A 13949-nucleotide genomic window follows, 5' to 3' on the forward strand; every position below is an offset into this window, starting at 1 on the left:
TGGGAGCGAGCCTGCCTCTCTGGGCCACTTCCCTCCTCCCGGGAAGCTGTCTGTCCTGGGAGCCGGCAAGCCCCATGTTTCTGTGCCTGAAAACCCTTCTCTGGTCCACCACAGGCGGCTCATAGCTTTCAGCAGAGGATTACTTAGAATAACAAGTTAATGACTGTCCTTAGATCAGGCGAGGCTTGCTGGAAGAAGCAGGCATGCCCAGGGTTCATTTCACTCAAGTCTGGTGGGGGTGGGTTGAGAAAACACGTTGCAAATTCCATTCTAGGGAAAAAAAGAAAAGAATTCTTCGCCCAGTCAAAGCGGCAATTTAGAAGGAGCGTGTGGGACCGGGGTGTCATTTAAAAATATAAGAGCGACCGTCACCATCTGCTGAGGGTGGTAGGGTAGCGGGGTGGCAGACCTACCCGGGGCAATGAAGAGTGGGCTGGAGGCTGTGCTGTTCTTGGGATCAACTGATCTGGGCCACCCGACCCCCCAGGAAACAGCTGGGGGCTCACGTGTGATGTGGCGTGGGGAGACAGAGGGAAGGAAGGGGGAGGGGAGGGGGGCAGAGGGAGGGCAGAGGTGAGGCCCTGCTGACTCTCCTCCATCAACACCGGAGACCACCAACAGGCCCGAGCTTTGCTGTGCTCCCCTCCGTTAGCGCAGGGCCAGCCCACCTGATGCTCTTCTCCAAGTGTTGAAGGTGTCTATGCTTGCTCCTTCGTTCGCTCCATAAACATTTGATGCCCTGAGCCTGTGAGGACAATCAAGTGACACAAAACCTCTTTGCCAAACGCTAACTCTGAAATCTGCAAAGTCTGTTAAGGCACCAATGGCTGTGAAACAATATATAGGAAGAGACACAAGTGTGTGTGTTGGGGGGACCTATGTTATTGACATACTGCACGTCCCCATCTTAGAAAAGCTCCAGGGCCCTGCAGGCTGGTGTTCTAGAACCTGGAAGTGATGACCTAGGCCCTGAAGGACAGACAGACATGGAAGGTGGACGGAGGACTGCATAGGAAAACAATGTGTGCTTACCATGAGCAGGCCCTTAACATGCATTGCGTCTAATCTTTAAACCAACCTAGGCAATTCCTGCTCAAGGGAGGAGGTGGGCCAAGATAGCAGACCCCTCCCCGTGTGTGGAGGCCACCATTGCAAATGGCAGGGCACTTTTACCCCTAAATGGGCCACTATTTTTTTTGTATTAACACAAATACGCTGTGCACATAAGCCCTCTGTCTATGCATTTTCTTCGCTGCGCAGCCTGGCATCGGGGTGGGTGACTCAGAGGGCCGGCTGGGCTGCTCTTTCCATGGTGGCCCTGCGGTTCTCAGAGGAGAATCGTGAGCAATCTCCGTACAGTGAGATTTGTGGCAAATCGGCAGCACTTTAAGCTCCTTGACCTCATGGACGAGGAACTTCTGGAAGCCACTGGGCAGCATGTGCTTTGTCTTCTCGTTGCTCTCGTAACCTCTGTTGGGCATCAAGATCTGGCCCTTGAGTCTTCTGGGCACATCCATGCCTCTGGGTTTCCTCCAGTAGTGCTTGATTTTGACATATCGGCCTGACTGGTGCCGGATGAACTTCTTAGTCCCCTTTTCCATGAGCTCGGGCTTCACCAGAGGTCTGAGGGCAGCCGTGAGGCTGAATAAAAGATGGGAGAGTGGGGAAGCCCACTCTCTTTAAATAGAGCAACACCGAGGCTCCGAGAGGTTACCTTTGCTAAATTGTAGCCAGCAAGTGGCAGAGTTGGGACTTGACGCCATTGGTCTGACTGTGGCCCATGCATCTCTCTGCTGCTCTGTGAGGAAAGGGCCTCCTGGATTCAGCTGGGGGCCCAGAGGGAGCTGAAGCTGTGGGCACATCCCAGCATAGCTGGAAGGCCTGCAGAAGAGCTTGCCGGGGATGTGGTAGGAAATGGGGATTTCCAGGCCCCACTGGAAAGGAAGGTTTAACCAAAGTGTGGGCTCCGGCTCCCTGAGTCCCCTGAGGTCCCCATCCTTCCTCCTTGGCCTGGCTGGAGACTCTGGCTCTGAAACCGGAAGTTCCTGCGGGATGAGAGTCTGGAATAGTCTGCTGGGAGTTATATACAGGAAAAGGGAAACACAGGTAGAACTGGAAATGGTATAAACACATGACTCAATGCTTTCCCTGGTCTCCTTGAGGCTGGTTTGGCCTGATGGCCTGGGGGAAGGCCTCAGCTCTTGAGAAGAGCCCCTGAGATGCTCTCTCCTGCTGGAGATCCAGTTCTGAGGTCCATCCAGCCTGGGCGGCTGGAAACATTCTCTTTACTGATGGAGAGTGGCTGCTAAGGGGGCCCAGTGGAGCAGAACCATGCTGGCTTTGAAGTCAAGGATTCCTGGGCTTGAATCACAGCTCATTCCTTTACTGGCTATGTGACCTTGGGCAAGTTGCCTAACAGGTCTGGGCCTCAGTTGTCTCACTGATTACAGAGGGGACTGGAAGGTGGAGGGTATGGGTTATAACTTTTTTTATTGAGTTATTACTCTGCACAGGCAAAGTGCTAGTGCTGGAGATTTTGAAGGAGTAACGAGATAATAATAACATAGATTTTTACCCACAGTGGTCACCTTTCACAGCAGACAGCAAAGGCCTTAATAAGTGCATGTTGTAGTAGCTAGCCTTCAAGGTGGCCCCAGTGATCCTTGCTTCTCGCTATCCACGTTCCTCTGTAGTCCCCTCTCACCCTGAATCAGGACTGGCCCCTTCTGACCAATAGAATATGGCGGAAGTGATGGTGGGTGACCTCTGAGCTGAGGTCATGCAAGCATCGCAGGTCCTCTCCTGGTCTCTGGAATCATTTGCTTGAGGAAGGCCGGCGCCATGCCATGAGGACACTTGAGCGGCCTGGTGGAGGGGCCGGCATGCAGACTGGCTGAGGCTTATGACCGACTCACCAGGCGTGCGGGTGAGCAGCCCTCGAAGGGTCTCCCAGCCCCTTGTGACTGTCGCTCAGCCAGCATCTGCCCATAACCTCATCAGAGGGCTCCCCAGTCTGACCGCTCTATAATCCAAACTCCTGGAAACTGGGACAGATAATCAAGGACTGTGGCCGGCAAAGCTTTGAGGTGATTTATTACACCCTCAAGCAAGTTACCCTCTTCTCTTTCCCCAAGGCGCCCCCTTGCTTCTTTGACCAGTTCACCTGCCGGTCTGTTTTGGGGCCACCGCTTCGCCCTTACCCCACATTCTTTGTCTCTGTTGGCTTCCTGGGTTGCTGAGAACTACCCTAGGGGCCAGCCCACAGCCGGCTGGATAGCCCCTGCACTTCCCCTGGAACTTGAGTGCTATTCACTATGGCTGCCTCTTGTTGAGCCACGCCTACGTTCTCTACTTGCTTCGTGCTCTTCAGCCTCTTCAGCAGCTTCTCGGAGCTACTTCACCGGTAGAGGGGAGGCTGCCAGCAGGGCCTGGCATAGTCATCTCCTCTGCATTCCCCTACAGGTGTATTTCCCTACAAATCCATTCTTTCCGACCTAGCACGCGGATCTGACCATGCACTTGGAGTCACATTGGAGTCTCTCCACAGCCTCCCAGGGCACCAGGATACAAGGCACGTCCCCCACTCCTCTTTCCCCGAACCTTCTCGTCTAGTGCCTCCACTGGGCTTCAGCTCGGCTGATAAATATTGTCACGTGACATCATTGTTTTGAAAGATTTCTCAAGAGGTGGAGAATAAGGGTTGAGCAGGACATCCCAGGGATTCTGTGTCAGAGAAGGTCATCCCCACACCCACCCCTGTCCACCCCCGCAATCAAGAAATGCCTTTTGTGCCACAAGCAGAAAGGTAGGAAATGCTCCTGTAGGTAGTAGCCTCCATCAAAGGTTTTGGAAGCAGAGGAAGAGCACAGAGAGATGAATAATGAGGATATCAATGGCTTATTTCATTGATGATTATAACAAAGTGCTGGGAACACAGATCTTTAAACTCTTCCCTCTGAACTTCTACTAACTAGTAAAGCCACTTCTGTGGCCTCTTCCTTACAGAGGTCAGGAAGAACTTGGTGTTGACCTTCTCTGAGCAACCATGGATGTGCCCGGGAAAGACTGGTCGAGTAGTCTGCAGTGAGTCTGATCGCGTCCAAGGCATTGGGAGAAATCGTCAGAACCTACCACCAGCTGGTCACAGACTTTGGTCCCAGGGAAGGCAGAATAAGCAAGACAGATAAGGGTCCAATCCTGACTCTGTCATCTACTGGGGTGGTCTTGAGAAATCCCAGTGTCTCTCTGAACCTCAGTGCCTTCAATTATAAAATGGGGATGATGAGGCCTGTCCCGTGGAGAGTACCTGATGTACTATATATAAAGCAATTGGAATATAGTGAGAACCAGTAAGTGCTACTTAACATCAATCCCCATACCACAGTGACAGCTAGAGGCAGGGAAAAAACCCATACACACAACACTAAAAAAAAAAAAAAATTCCTTTCGGGGTGGGGGGGAAGAGAGAGAGGGAGAGAGAAGAGACAGGAGCATTGGAGAGGAAGAAAGGAATTACTGCTGTCAACTGCAGGCCAGTTTGTCTTAAAACCTTTCAAATTGTGGAAAGAACTGAGCAATGTATTTCCTGGGGCGGGAGGCAGTGGGCTGAGGGGCTGTGCACCACCCCCCCCAGGTGGCCTGCACAGCATTCCAGAGGGAGGGGCACCTGGTGTTTGGGAAGCCTTCACAAAGAGGAGGCCAAGGCTGCAGCCCCACCCAGAGCGGCAGGGGGAACCCAGGAAGCGGGGGGCAGAAGGGGCGAGGTCTCTAAGACAGCAGGACGAGCTGCCCTGTGGGTGGACTTTGAACTCATTATGTGAAGTGAAAGAAGCCAGATGCGAAAGACCGCATACTGCGTGATTCGATCCATAGGAAATGTCCAGAATAGGCAAATCCACGGAGACAGAAATAGATGAGTGGTTGCCTAGGTTGGGGGGGCGGGCAGGGAGGATCTGGGGGGAAATGGGGAGTGAGTGCTAAGCGGTATGACTTCTTCTTGGGGTGATGAAAACAGTCAGTGAGCGATTGCAGTGCTGGCCGTGCAAGTCTGTGACTGCATAAAAACCATGGATGGTTTACCGTAAGTGGGTGAATCGTACGGGACGTGGATCCTAGCTCAATAAAGCCATATTGAAAAGCGAACGTCATGTGAGAATGAGATGGGCCTGTGTCTGTGAAATCTATGCAATGTTCTATGCTGACTTTGTCATTTTGCTGATGTGGATGGCTCCCTGGCTGCAGAGACACATTTCCTGGCGCTGTGAAGGTCTTCGTGCCACCTGGAGTAGAAGCCCCTGTGAGAAGCCCAGGTCCTCACAGGGAGGGGACAGCATCTCCCAGAATGGACCAGGGTCCGGGCTCCCATGCACGATGGTGGCCTGCCTGTCCTGAGAGGATGGCCCCTTTAGGCCCCTAGAGGGGTCAGGAACAGGCCCAGCAAGGAAGAGGGAGGACAACCAAGCCTTCTATGTCATTTCGGGTTCACGATCTTGATGGCCGCTGTAACTCCCATTCTAAATTCCAAATGTACCTAGTCCCTAAATTAGAATGCCCTGGGCAGAGAGGTTTAGTAACGTGCTCAAGGTCATTCAGCTGGTAGAGAGGGGCGGGTGTGAAAACCCAGCTCTGTCTCAGCCAGAAGCCCACCGACTCTCCAAAGCTGCCCCGAGCAGGGGTGCTGGAGGCGCTGTTTGCCCACAGTCTGATTTTGTTCAGAGCTGGCTCTGAGCCAGGCCTCTGAGTTGACTGAAATGTTCTGAGCGTTGCTGAGGGAAATGGAGCTTTGAACTTGCCTAATATAACACGGGCTGGTTCTCAGGATCATAAACATGTTTCTGAACCTAATTAAAGAGTCTCGTGAAAAGAGGGAGAGCAGAGCTGAGACATGACGGTCCGTCTCAAATCTCCCCGTGGGCCAGAACGGGAGCTTTGCTTTTCCCAGACTTGGGGAGAACCAGCCCTCTCTGGGGGCAGAGAGTTAAGAGGCTTTAGAAAGAAGAAAAGGCCCTTTTACAGCCCTGGCTGGGGACCTGGGCTGTACTGGGGAGGGAATGTAGGAGGCATAATTGGGGCTTGTAAAACATTTCCAGACAAAATCACTTAATGTGTTTTGGAGAGTAAAAGGCAACAGTCCACATAATCCATAAATTTGGGTAGTTTTCTACAGTCAGTGGAGCTGAAGCAGGGGACCTGAAGGACCGCCAGACCCGTGATCCCTGCGCCGTGATGGCAGCAGGTGGACTTGCTCTGAGCGCAGGACCCCAGAGGCACCGGCTTGGATTCCTGCTCCACTCCTGGGGCAGGTTAGTTATCCCACTGGGCTTCAGTTTCCTCGTTTGGAAAATGGAGATAAAATAGTACCCACCTTCTGGGTTTGTTGGGAGGGTTCCGTGTGTGACTGTGTGCAAAGCACTTTGAGAACAAGTGCCTGTTGTTAGTCTCTGCTTTGGAGATGGGCTACTACCTGCAGAGGGCAGAAGTGTGGGCCCCTGGGAACAGTCCAGGCCTGGGGGAGCTTCTAGAGCTGGGGCCATATCATGCTTCTCTTGAGCGCTTTCCCCCATTTCTTCCCTGGCTTCCTTTCTGCCAGTATCGGTCACTCTTATCAATTTCCCAGCAGCCTCGGGTGTTGATAGACATCATGGACACATCCCTTTCCTCAACGAAAAGCCTCACCCTCTCAGCGTGACGTTCAAACCTCTGGGTCCTGTAGACTCGGTTCCACTTTATGCTCTGTCCAGCCATGTCCCCCGTGGTTGTCACCCGGTGCCCAGTGTTTCCAGGCTCCTCTCTTTCTGGGCAAATGGTAAATATTACACTTCCCGACTCCCATGTGGTTGGGAACTAGGTGGGAACAACTAGTTTTGGCAATGCATTGTGAGCAGCGCTAACCAGCTGGTCCCTTTTCCCACTCCACCACGACAACTGGGGCAATGGTCTAAAGCAGGGGTCAACACGTTTTCTGTAAACAAGTTCAACCTTGAGGGCTATATGGTCTCTGTCGTAGCTTCTCAACTCTCCCACTGTCATGTGAAAGCAATCATAGATAATACACACACGAATGAGCATGGCTATGTGCCAATAAAACTTTATTTACAGGAACAGATTTGATTTGATTTGGCCAATTGGCCATAGTTTGCAGACCCCTGTTCTGAGACCAAGCTGGGCAGTAAGAACTTTCTGCAATGTTGGAAATATTCTATAATATCTAAGCTGCCTGATATGGTAGCCACTAGCCACATGTGTCTATTGAAAATTTAAATAGCCTCTTGGGGCTAATGCTTCCTTTATTGGACAGGTGATTCTAGACAGTGGCTCTTTTATCAGCTGAGGTCCTAGAGTGAAGGTGACATGGAGGGCCATCACTGACCATGACGGACATGTAGCCTGTCCAATCCTTGATGTTATAAGCAATTGAGATCTGGGGATGTTTGTCACTGCAGCATAATGTAACTCATCCTAACTTATGTACCATACATATCACACATATTTCATGGGCTCTCACCTAAGCATTCCACACCAGTCTAGGGTTCCAGGCCTTCACTCATACTGTTTACTTTGTCTGAAATGCCTCTACTATCCCTTATGTCACTGGCAGAAGCTGCTTCATTGTTCAAAATTGGGCTTAAATATTAACCTTGTCTCAGTGAGGTAATTATTTTCCAACAATTCTCCATTCCACCTCCATACAATTAAGAATCATCTGCAGTTTCCCTAGGACTCTTTGCTGGTCTAAAGCAAGTATAATATAGTCATGCAGTAATTTATTTTCTTGTGTTTTCCACCAGATAGTGAGCTCTTGGAGAAGCCCCCATCAGATCATACTTCAGTGTCTTCAGTGGGACCTCAATACATGTTTGTTGAATTGAATTTAATATACTTCAAACCCAAGCTGTGTTGACCTCTCAGGGTCCTTTGTGTCTTCCTCTGGCCCTGGGCTCTACTTGGGACCATTTCTTTCCATTCCACTCCCACTTTCCAGGCCACGGTATACTTCTCAGTCTCCACGGTTTAGCAGCTGTGGTGGAGGAGGATGAGGAGAAAGGGAGAATAAGAGACATCTATTAGTCTTCCAAGGTGGTAGTAGTATAAAAATATCAATTTGATTATTTCCTAAAAATGGACTCTATAGTAAAGAACAACTGTGACCACAAACCCAGCTGGACCCTGTTGGTGGCTCCCGGGGCTGACTGTGGGACCTCAGAGCCACTCCACTGCCAAGCTGGACCATGTTGGACCAGGACTTTTATCTTAAAATTTCTTTTCAGTGGTATGACTTGTCAACAACCCTAGTTTATTCTCTTAAAGATTTTCATTTTATCTGATAAAAGACATTCGTGTTTTGGTTTTCTGTACAAATATGGAGCATCACCATTACCACCCCTTACATATATGCATCCCTTTGTAGCTGAAGCACGTTCCACCCGTGTCCCCTTGAGCATCCCAGGAGTGTGGGGAAGAAGACAGGGCAGTATTTACCAGCCACATATTACTCATGGAGAAACTCTAGCCCAGTGCAGGGAGGTCATTTACCCCCAATCTCAATGAGCTGGGGCCTGAGTGTGAACTTGAACCTGGACTCCAAGCTCTTAGGTCAGGGCCCTCAGCCCTCAGACATATTCCAGTCTGAGGATCACTGTGACCATGTCCCATCCATTATAACTGCCATTATCCCTGTGCTGGAAAGTTGGGGCAGAGTTATAAAATCCTCGCCTAACTCTGAAGTCACTGGATTTCCAGAGCCTATCCGGGTGGGACACTTTTAGTCAGAGAAATTTAGAGCAGGTCAGAATTTTCCTTATTACTTTTTGAAAACCAAGGCTCAGTTCATTAACAGTCTGATACCTCGAAGTGTTCGAATTATTTAAAATGAGTTTGAGAATTTTGGGATAGGTATTGCAAGGGGAGTGATAGGCCTAAACTCCTTCCAGACATATTTTATAATGTTCTGCCTATCAAAGGGGCCATTCTTAGTCTCCCTTGGGTTTCAGTCTACCTAAAGGAACAAAACAAAGGTGCTGCGGATTCCCTCCAAGTAAAATTATGCTCCTGCCAGGGGGACTTGCCTGGTGGTGATGGGGAAGATCTTAGTGGCTTCCTCCCTCCCAGCTTGCTGTCTTCCCCATCACTCTTTACCTTCACCTTTGTTCCCTACCCTTAGCTCTCCCTGCCATTTCCCACACCACCAAGAGCAAGAAGAACACGGCACCATCATACCAGGATGAGCTGTAATAGCATTTCATTCGGGGGACTTAAAAGAATCCAAGGTGGTAGAAAGAGCAAAGTACTGACTTTTTTTTTTTTTTTCCAGTGTTAGTGTACAGATTACGAAATCCCTTTGTTCACTTATGGGTACTTGAGTTCCTGAAATGTCTGTTGGAACCATAAATCTTCTAAACATGGAAGGTCCAAATAGATCTACTAAAGACAGAAGAAATCCCTAGGTCAGCAATAAATGTATGAAAGTATCCAATAAGTGTAGAATGAGGTAAAACCTACACTTGTACACTATAAATTGTTATAATATCAACCAGGGAGTAGTGTGATTGCATGCACTTCATATGCTATATAAAGATACAGGTTTCAAAATAAATAAAAAATTGTATTCATAAAGATATTTATGCAAGTGGGTCCAGAAGAGCCAAAAGCTGGAAATGATGAAAGTGGACTGTAATAGGAGAAGTGCTTAATAAGTTATAGCACACTGTAGCTATTAAGAAGAATAATTATGAAGATTATTCGGGCCATAGTCTTCAGACCAAAAATGCTAATGACGGAGGTATGTGCAAATAGTAGAATTCAAATTGTGATGGAATTTATGAAAAATGTCGTCTCCATGTGAACCAGGACCAGAAGCAAAAATGTGAAAAATAACATAGCATAGGGCGGAGAGAGACTGTATATATATAATATCTACACATCACGTATATATTATTGTTTATACTCTGTTTTCCTGAGATTACTTGTCAGTGTACCCAAAACTGAGAAACCACCTTTGTTATTTGCATTATGATCTCTGAATTAAATCATTTGAACATGAAATATATTAGATCTGACTCCTGAGGGTTTATTAAATTGTCTTATCAAAAAATATGATGAAAGCATTTATACATAATGAAAAGCATAGAGAATAACAAATATTTATTCACTACCTGACTCTCAAATCCAAATACTGTGGCAGGCTCGCTTCATATCTTAAAAAGAAGTAGAACATTATAGACACAGCTGAAGTCCTCTGAGTACCTGCAAGCTGAGTTCTTTGTTGGTTTCATATTTTCATTATTTTTGCTGCATCCTCTTTTTATATTAATAATTCCCAAAAGAATGGAGGCTGTAAGCTTTAAAGAAGTTTTGTTTTCTCCATTCAGATGATGGCTCTCTATTTCTGTGCTGCATCTCTCAGTGGGGACAGGAGGTAAATCCCTTAAACTGTCTGATCCTTGGTCTCCTCACCTGTATGGAATGTACCTCAGAGATAAGGACCAAATGAATCAGGGAAGGTGGGGAAAAGCTTTCCAAGCAGAAGGAACAGCGTCAACAAAAGCCTAGAAGCACAGGCTGGAGGGAACTAACAATGGTCTTGATGGCTGAGGTCCCAGCTCAGAATATAGGGGAAGGAAGAGGTCATCACTGAGATTTCGACCCCCGGTTCACCCGCAGTGGCTTCTCAAGGCCCTGCGCACTATCCATCTCCAAGTCCCACGCCCTCCTCACCCACTTCTCGGGCCTCTCCTGGCCTCAGTTTGTGCCTCATGGAGACCCCAAAGATCCTCCTGTGGTTGTCCATGTCCCCGCCTGCTTCCTCCACCAGACAGATGGCTCTCCGAGGCTGGGAAATGCATCGGATTTATATGCATCTTGGTACCTAGCGTGGGGGAGTCCCATGTCAGTAGCTGTTCGATTATAGATTGGGGATTGGAGGGGAGAGGGTAAAGGCCACCACAGGCACCCCTCCTCAGACCTCTCCTAGGAGCAGTCTTGTTCCCCGGTCTAGCAGGAAGGAGGAGGATTCTACGAGTTTTCTCCAAAGATAATTCACAGATGCCCCATTGGAATCTGCTCAAAGGAAGAGAGAGGAAAGGAGGAAGAAGATCCCAGGAGGGAACACCCAGCTGCCTCTTGAGGTCAAGGCATTTCCTGCCCTTACTCTATGCCCCTCCTGCCACACACTTCCTTAGGCTAGAGCCCCAGAGGCCAATCCTGACCCTAATCAATACACTGTATCCCTCTAGCAAAAGTTCGGGCTTCTGGATTCAGAAAAGCCACAAATGAGAGGAGACTTTGCTGTTTTCCAGATCCAAACAGAGCTTGTCTATAGCAGATTCTGAGGGGCCCGAGACAGGACTCTGACTGAGCTCTTGCTGTGGGCGCAGAGGTCATCGTGTCGATGGAACTGGGCAGGGATGGGAGCCCCAGGGTTTGTGTCTGTCCTGCTCATCTCTTGCTGCATAACCACCCATTTCAAAACTCAGTGGCCTAAAACAACACAGTCATTAACTGTGCTCACAGATTGATCATTTGGGCAGCGCCCAGGGGGGACATGTCATCTCTGTGCCATGTCATCAACTAGAACAGCTTGACTTGGGCAATCCCTTGAGATCTTCAGAGGACCTTTTGTCTGTCTGAGAGTTTATATGAGGCACTACTTGACATCTTCCTGAGTTCTTAGCCGAAGGTCTTATAGTCCCACTCTGGATTTATGTGTGGCCTGAACCCCTTTCTTAGCTGAGAATTATTTGCCATCTGGAAAGACTTGAGAATGAAAAATAGTTTGATTTTTGGACCCAACAAGCCCTGGCTCCTTCAGCTTGTTCCTCTCCTCTCACACTGTAGCATAGCTAGGGGGAAGAAGCCAGGTGGCACCCCCAATATTCTGCCTGGAAACCTTAGCTAGCCTATCGAGATCATTAGGTGCCTTCCTATTTTCCATGTTGCTGCAGGCTGCAGCGTTGCCAAAATTTCTATAACATTCTATAACAATGATCTGCGTTATTTCAGGATTCCTGTAACATTTTCATGATTTTCCCCACAGCCTCCATTGACAGGCTTCCTAAGGCCCTTTCGTATTTCACAAACGTTCTCCTCGAGGTCCTCTAGCCTTGTATTTGCTGCCTGGTCTAAAGGCCAGGGTCATACATTTCAAGATTTTATTATGATAACATCCTACTTCCACGTACAAATATCTGTTCTAGGTAACTATTGCTGCCTAATCACCCTGAAGCCCAGTGGCTTAAAACAACCAGGAATCACTAATTGTACTCACATGTCTGTATTCTAGACAGGTCTCAGCAGAGACAGGTCATCTCTGTGCCACATGGCATCAAGAGGGGCGATTCGACTGGGTCCGGAGAATCCACCCCAAGAGGGCTCGATCACACGTTACAAGTTGGTGCTGATGGTGCCTGTCTCTCTACCCGGGCCTCCCCTTGGGGCAAGTGGGCTTCCTCACGGCATGGCGGCTGGTTTCAAGAACAAGCATCCCAAGGAACTACAATCGCAGGCTACCTGCTCCTGTGGTCAAGCAGTCCCGAGAGTGAGACTCAAGAGCAGGGACTAGGTCCCCAAGTCACATTGTAAGAAGAACATGGGGGACAGGATGTATTGTGACCATCTTCAGAAAACACAGTCTGCCACAATATTCCTATTCTTAGAGGTTTTGATTGTTGTTTAAAGCCACTGGGGAGCTATACCGATACCGATTCCCAACATAAACTTTATGTTCATGAAGCCTGAATGTTTCTGTGCCCCAGAGATGAAGCTAATTTAACCCAGGATTGGTTTCAGAGGCCACATATGGCCACAGAACCGACTGGCAGGAGTTATAAAAATAACTTCATTCCAGACAGACTCTACCAGATTTCCCTCAACCCTACAAATGCATTATGTCACCTGTAGGCATCTCTGCCTATGTGAGGTTGGACCCGTCAACTGGAATGGTCCCCACTTCCTTCTACTCTCATCTACCACCTTGACCTCTTAACGCTCTCTGGCACTCAGCTCCCTGTCTGCCTGGCAGATAGGCTTCACCCAACACTTCTACCTCCACCCATGCCTCAGTGGCCCCCTCCGCCAGAGGCAGGTGCAGCAGACCAGCTAAGACTACATAGACACCCTCTGGAGCCCCACCGCTTGGGGCTAACTCCTGGTTTTGCTGCTTATTAGGTGTGTGTGTTGCTTTGGGCAAGTTATTTAATTTCCTTGCCCTCATTTTTTTTCACTTATAAAATGGATTGTATACTAATAGCCCCTCATGAGGATTGTCAGGAGGAATGAGTTGATACATTCAGACCACTACCTGGCATTGATTTTTGCCCTCGTTTCAGTCCATCTCCATTCTCTCTTTGGGACACTGAGCCAGGCCTTCCTTCCATCTGTTCTGTCATGTCTCTTCCAGACAACAGAGCCCAGGGCCTATCAATATTCTTTTTCTTCTTTAAAATAAGTATGGATTTTTAAACAGTACCAATCTTTCGTGTTTATTCGGTGTCATTATTTAAAAGATGATTTTGCAACCGTTATCACATTTAATCTTGATACCTACCTTGGTAGGCAGAATTCCAAGCTCCCTGAATTGCTGTCCCCGGTGCACCCAGCATAATCCCCAGGACTATGAAGATGATGGATCTTAATCCCATGACTACGTTGTGTTATGGTGCATTTGTCCTATGTTACAGGATACAGTGGACTTTAAGAAAGGGTGATGATTCTGGGTGGGGCTGTTCTAATCACGGGAGCTCTTCATATTTGGGTCTAGAGGTGAGTGACAGGGCATGTCAGAGATTTGAAGCGTGAGAAGGATTTGACATGGGGAAGATTCACTGTGCTGGCTTTGAAGGTGGAGGAGACCATGTGGCGGGGACCACGAGTGGCAACCGGGGGCTGAGAGTAACCCCTGGCTGACAGCCAGCAAGGAAATGGGGACTGCAGTCCGACAACCACAAGAAACGGAC

General features: G+C 48.7%; 1 pseudogene; it reads right to left on the bottom strand.

The window, feature by feature from the left end:
- Nucleotides 1-1281: 1281 nt before the first annotated feature.
- Nucleotides 1282-12453, bottom strand: LOC118007495 (annotated as a pseudogene).
- Nucleotides 12454-13949: the final 1496 nt, after the last annotated feature.

This window comes from Mirounga leonina, unplaced genomic scaffold, assembly GCF_011800145.1.
Source record: "Mirounga leonina isolate KUSES-001 unplaced genomic scaffold, KU_Mleo_1.0 Mir_125, whole genome shotgun sequence".
Taxonomy (NCBI): Eukaryota; Metazoa; Chordata; class Mammalia; order Carnivora; family Phocidae; genus Mirounga; species Mirounga leonina.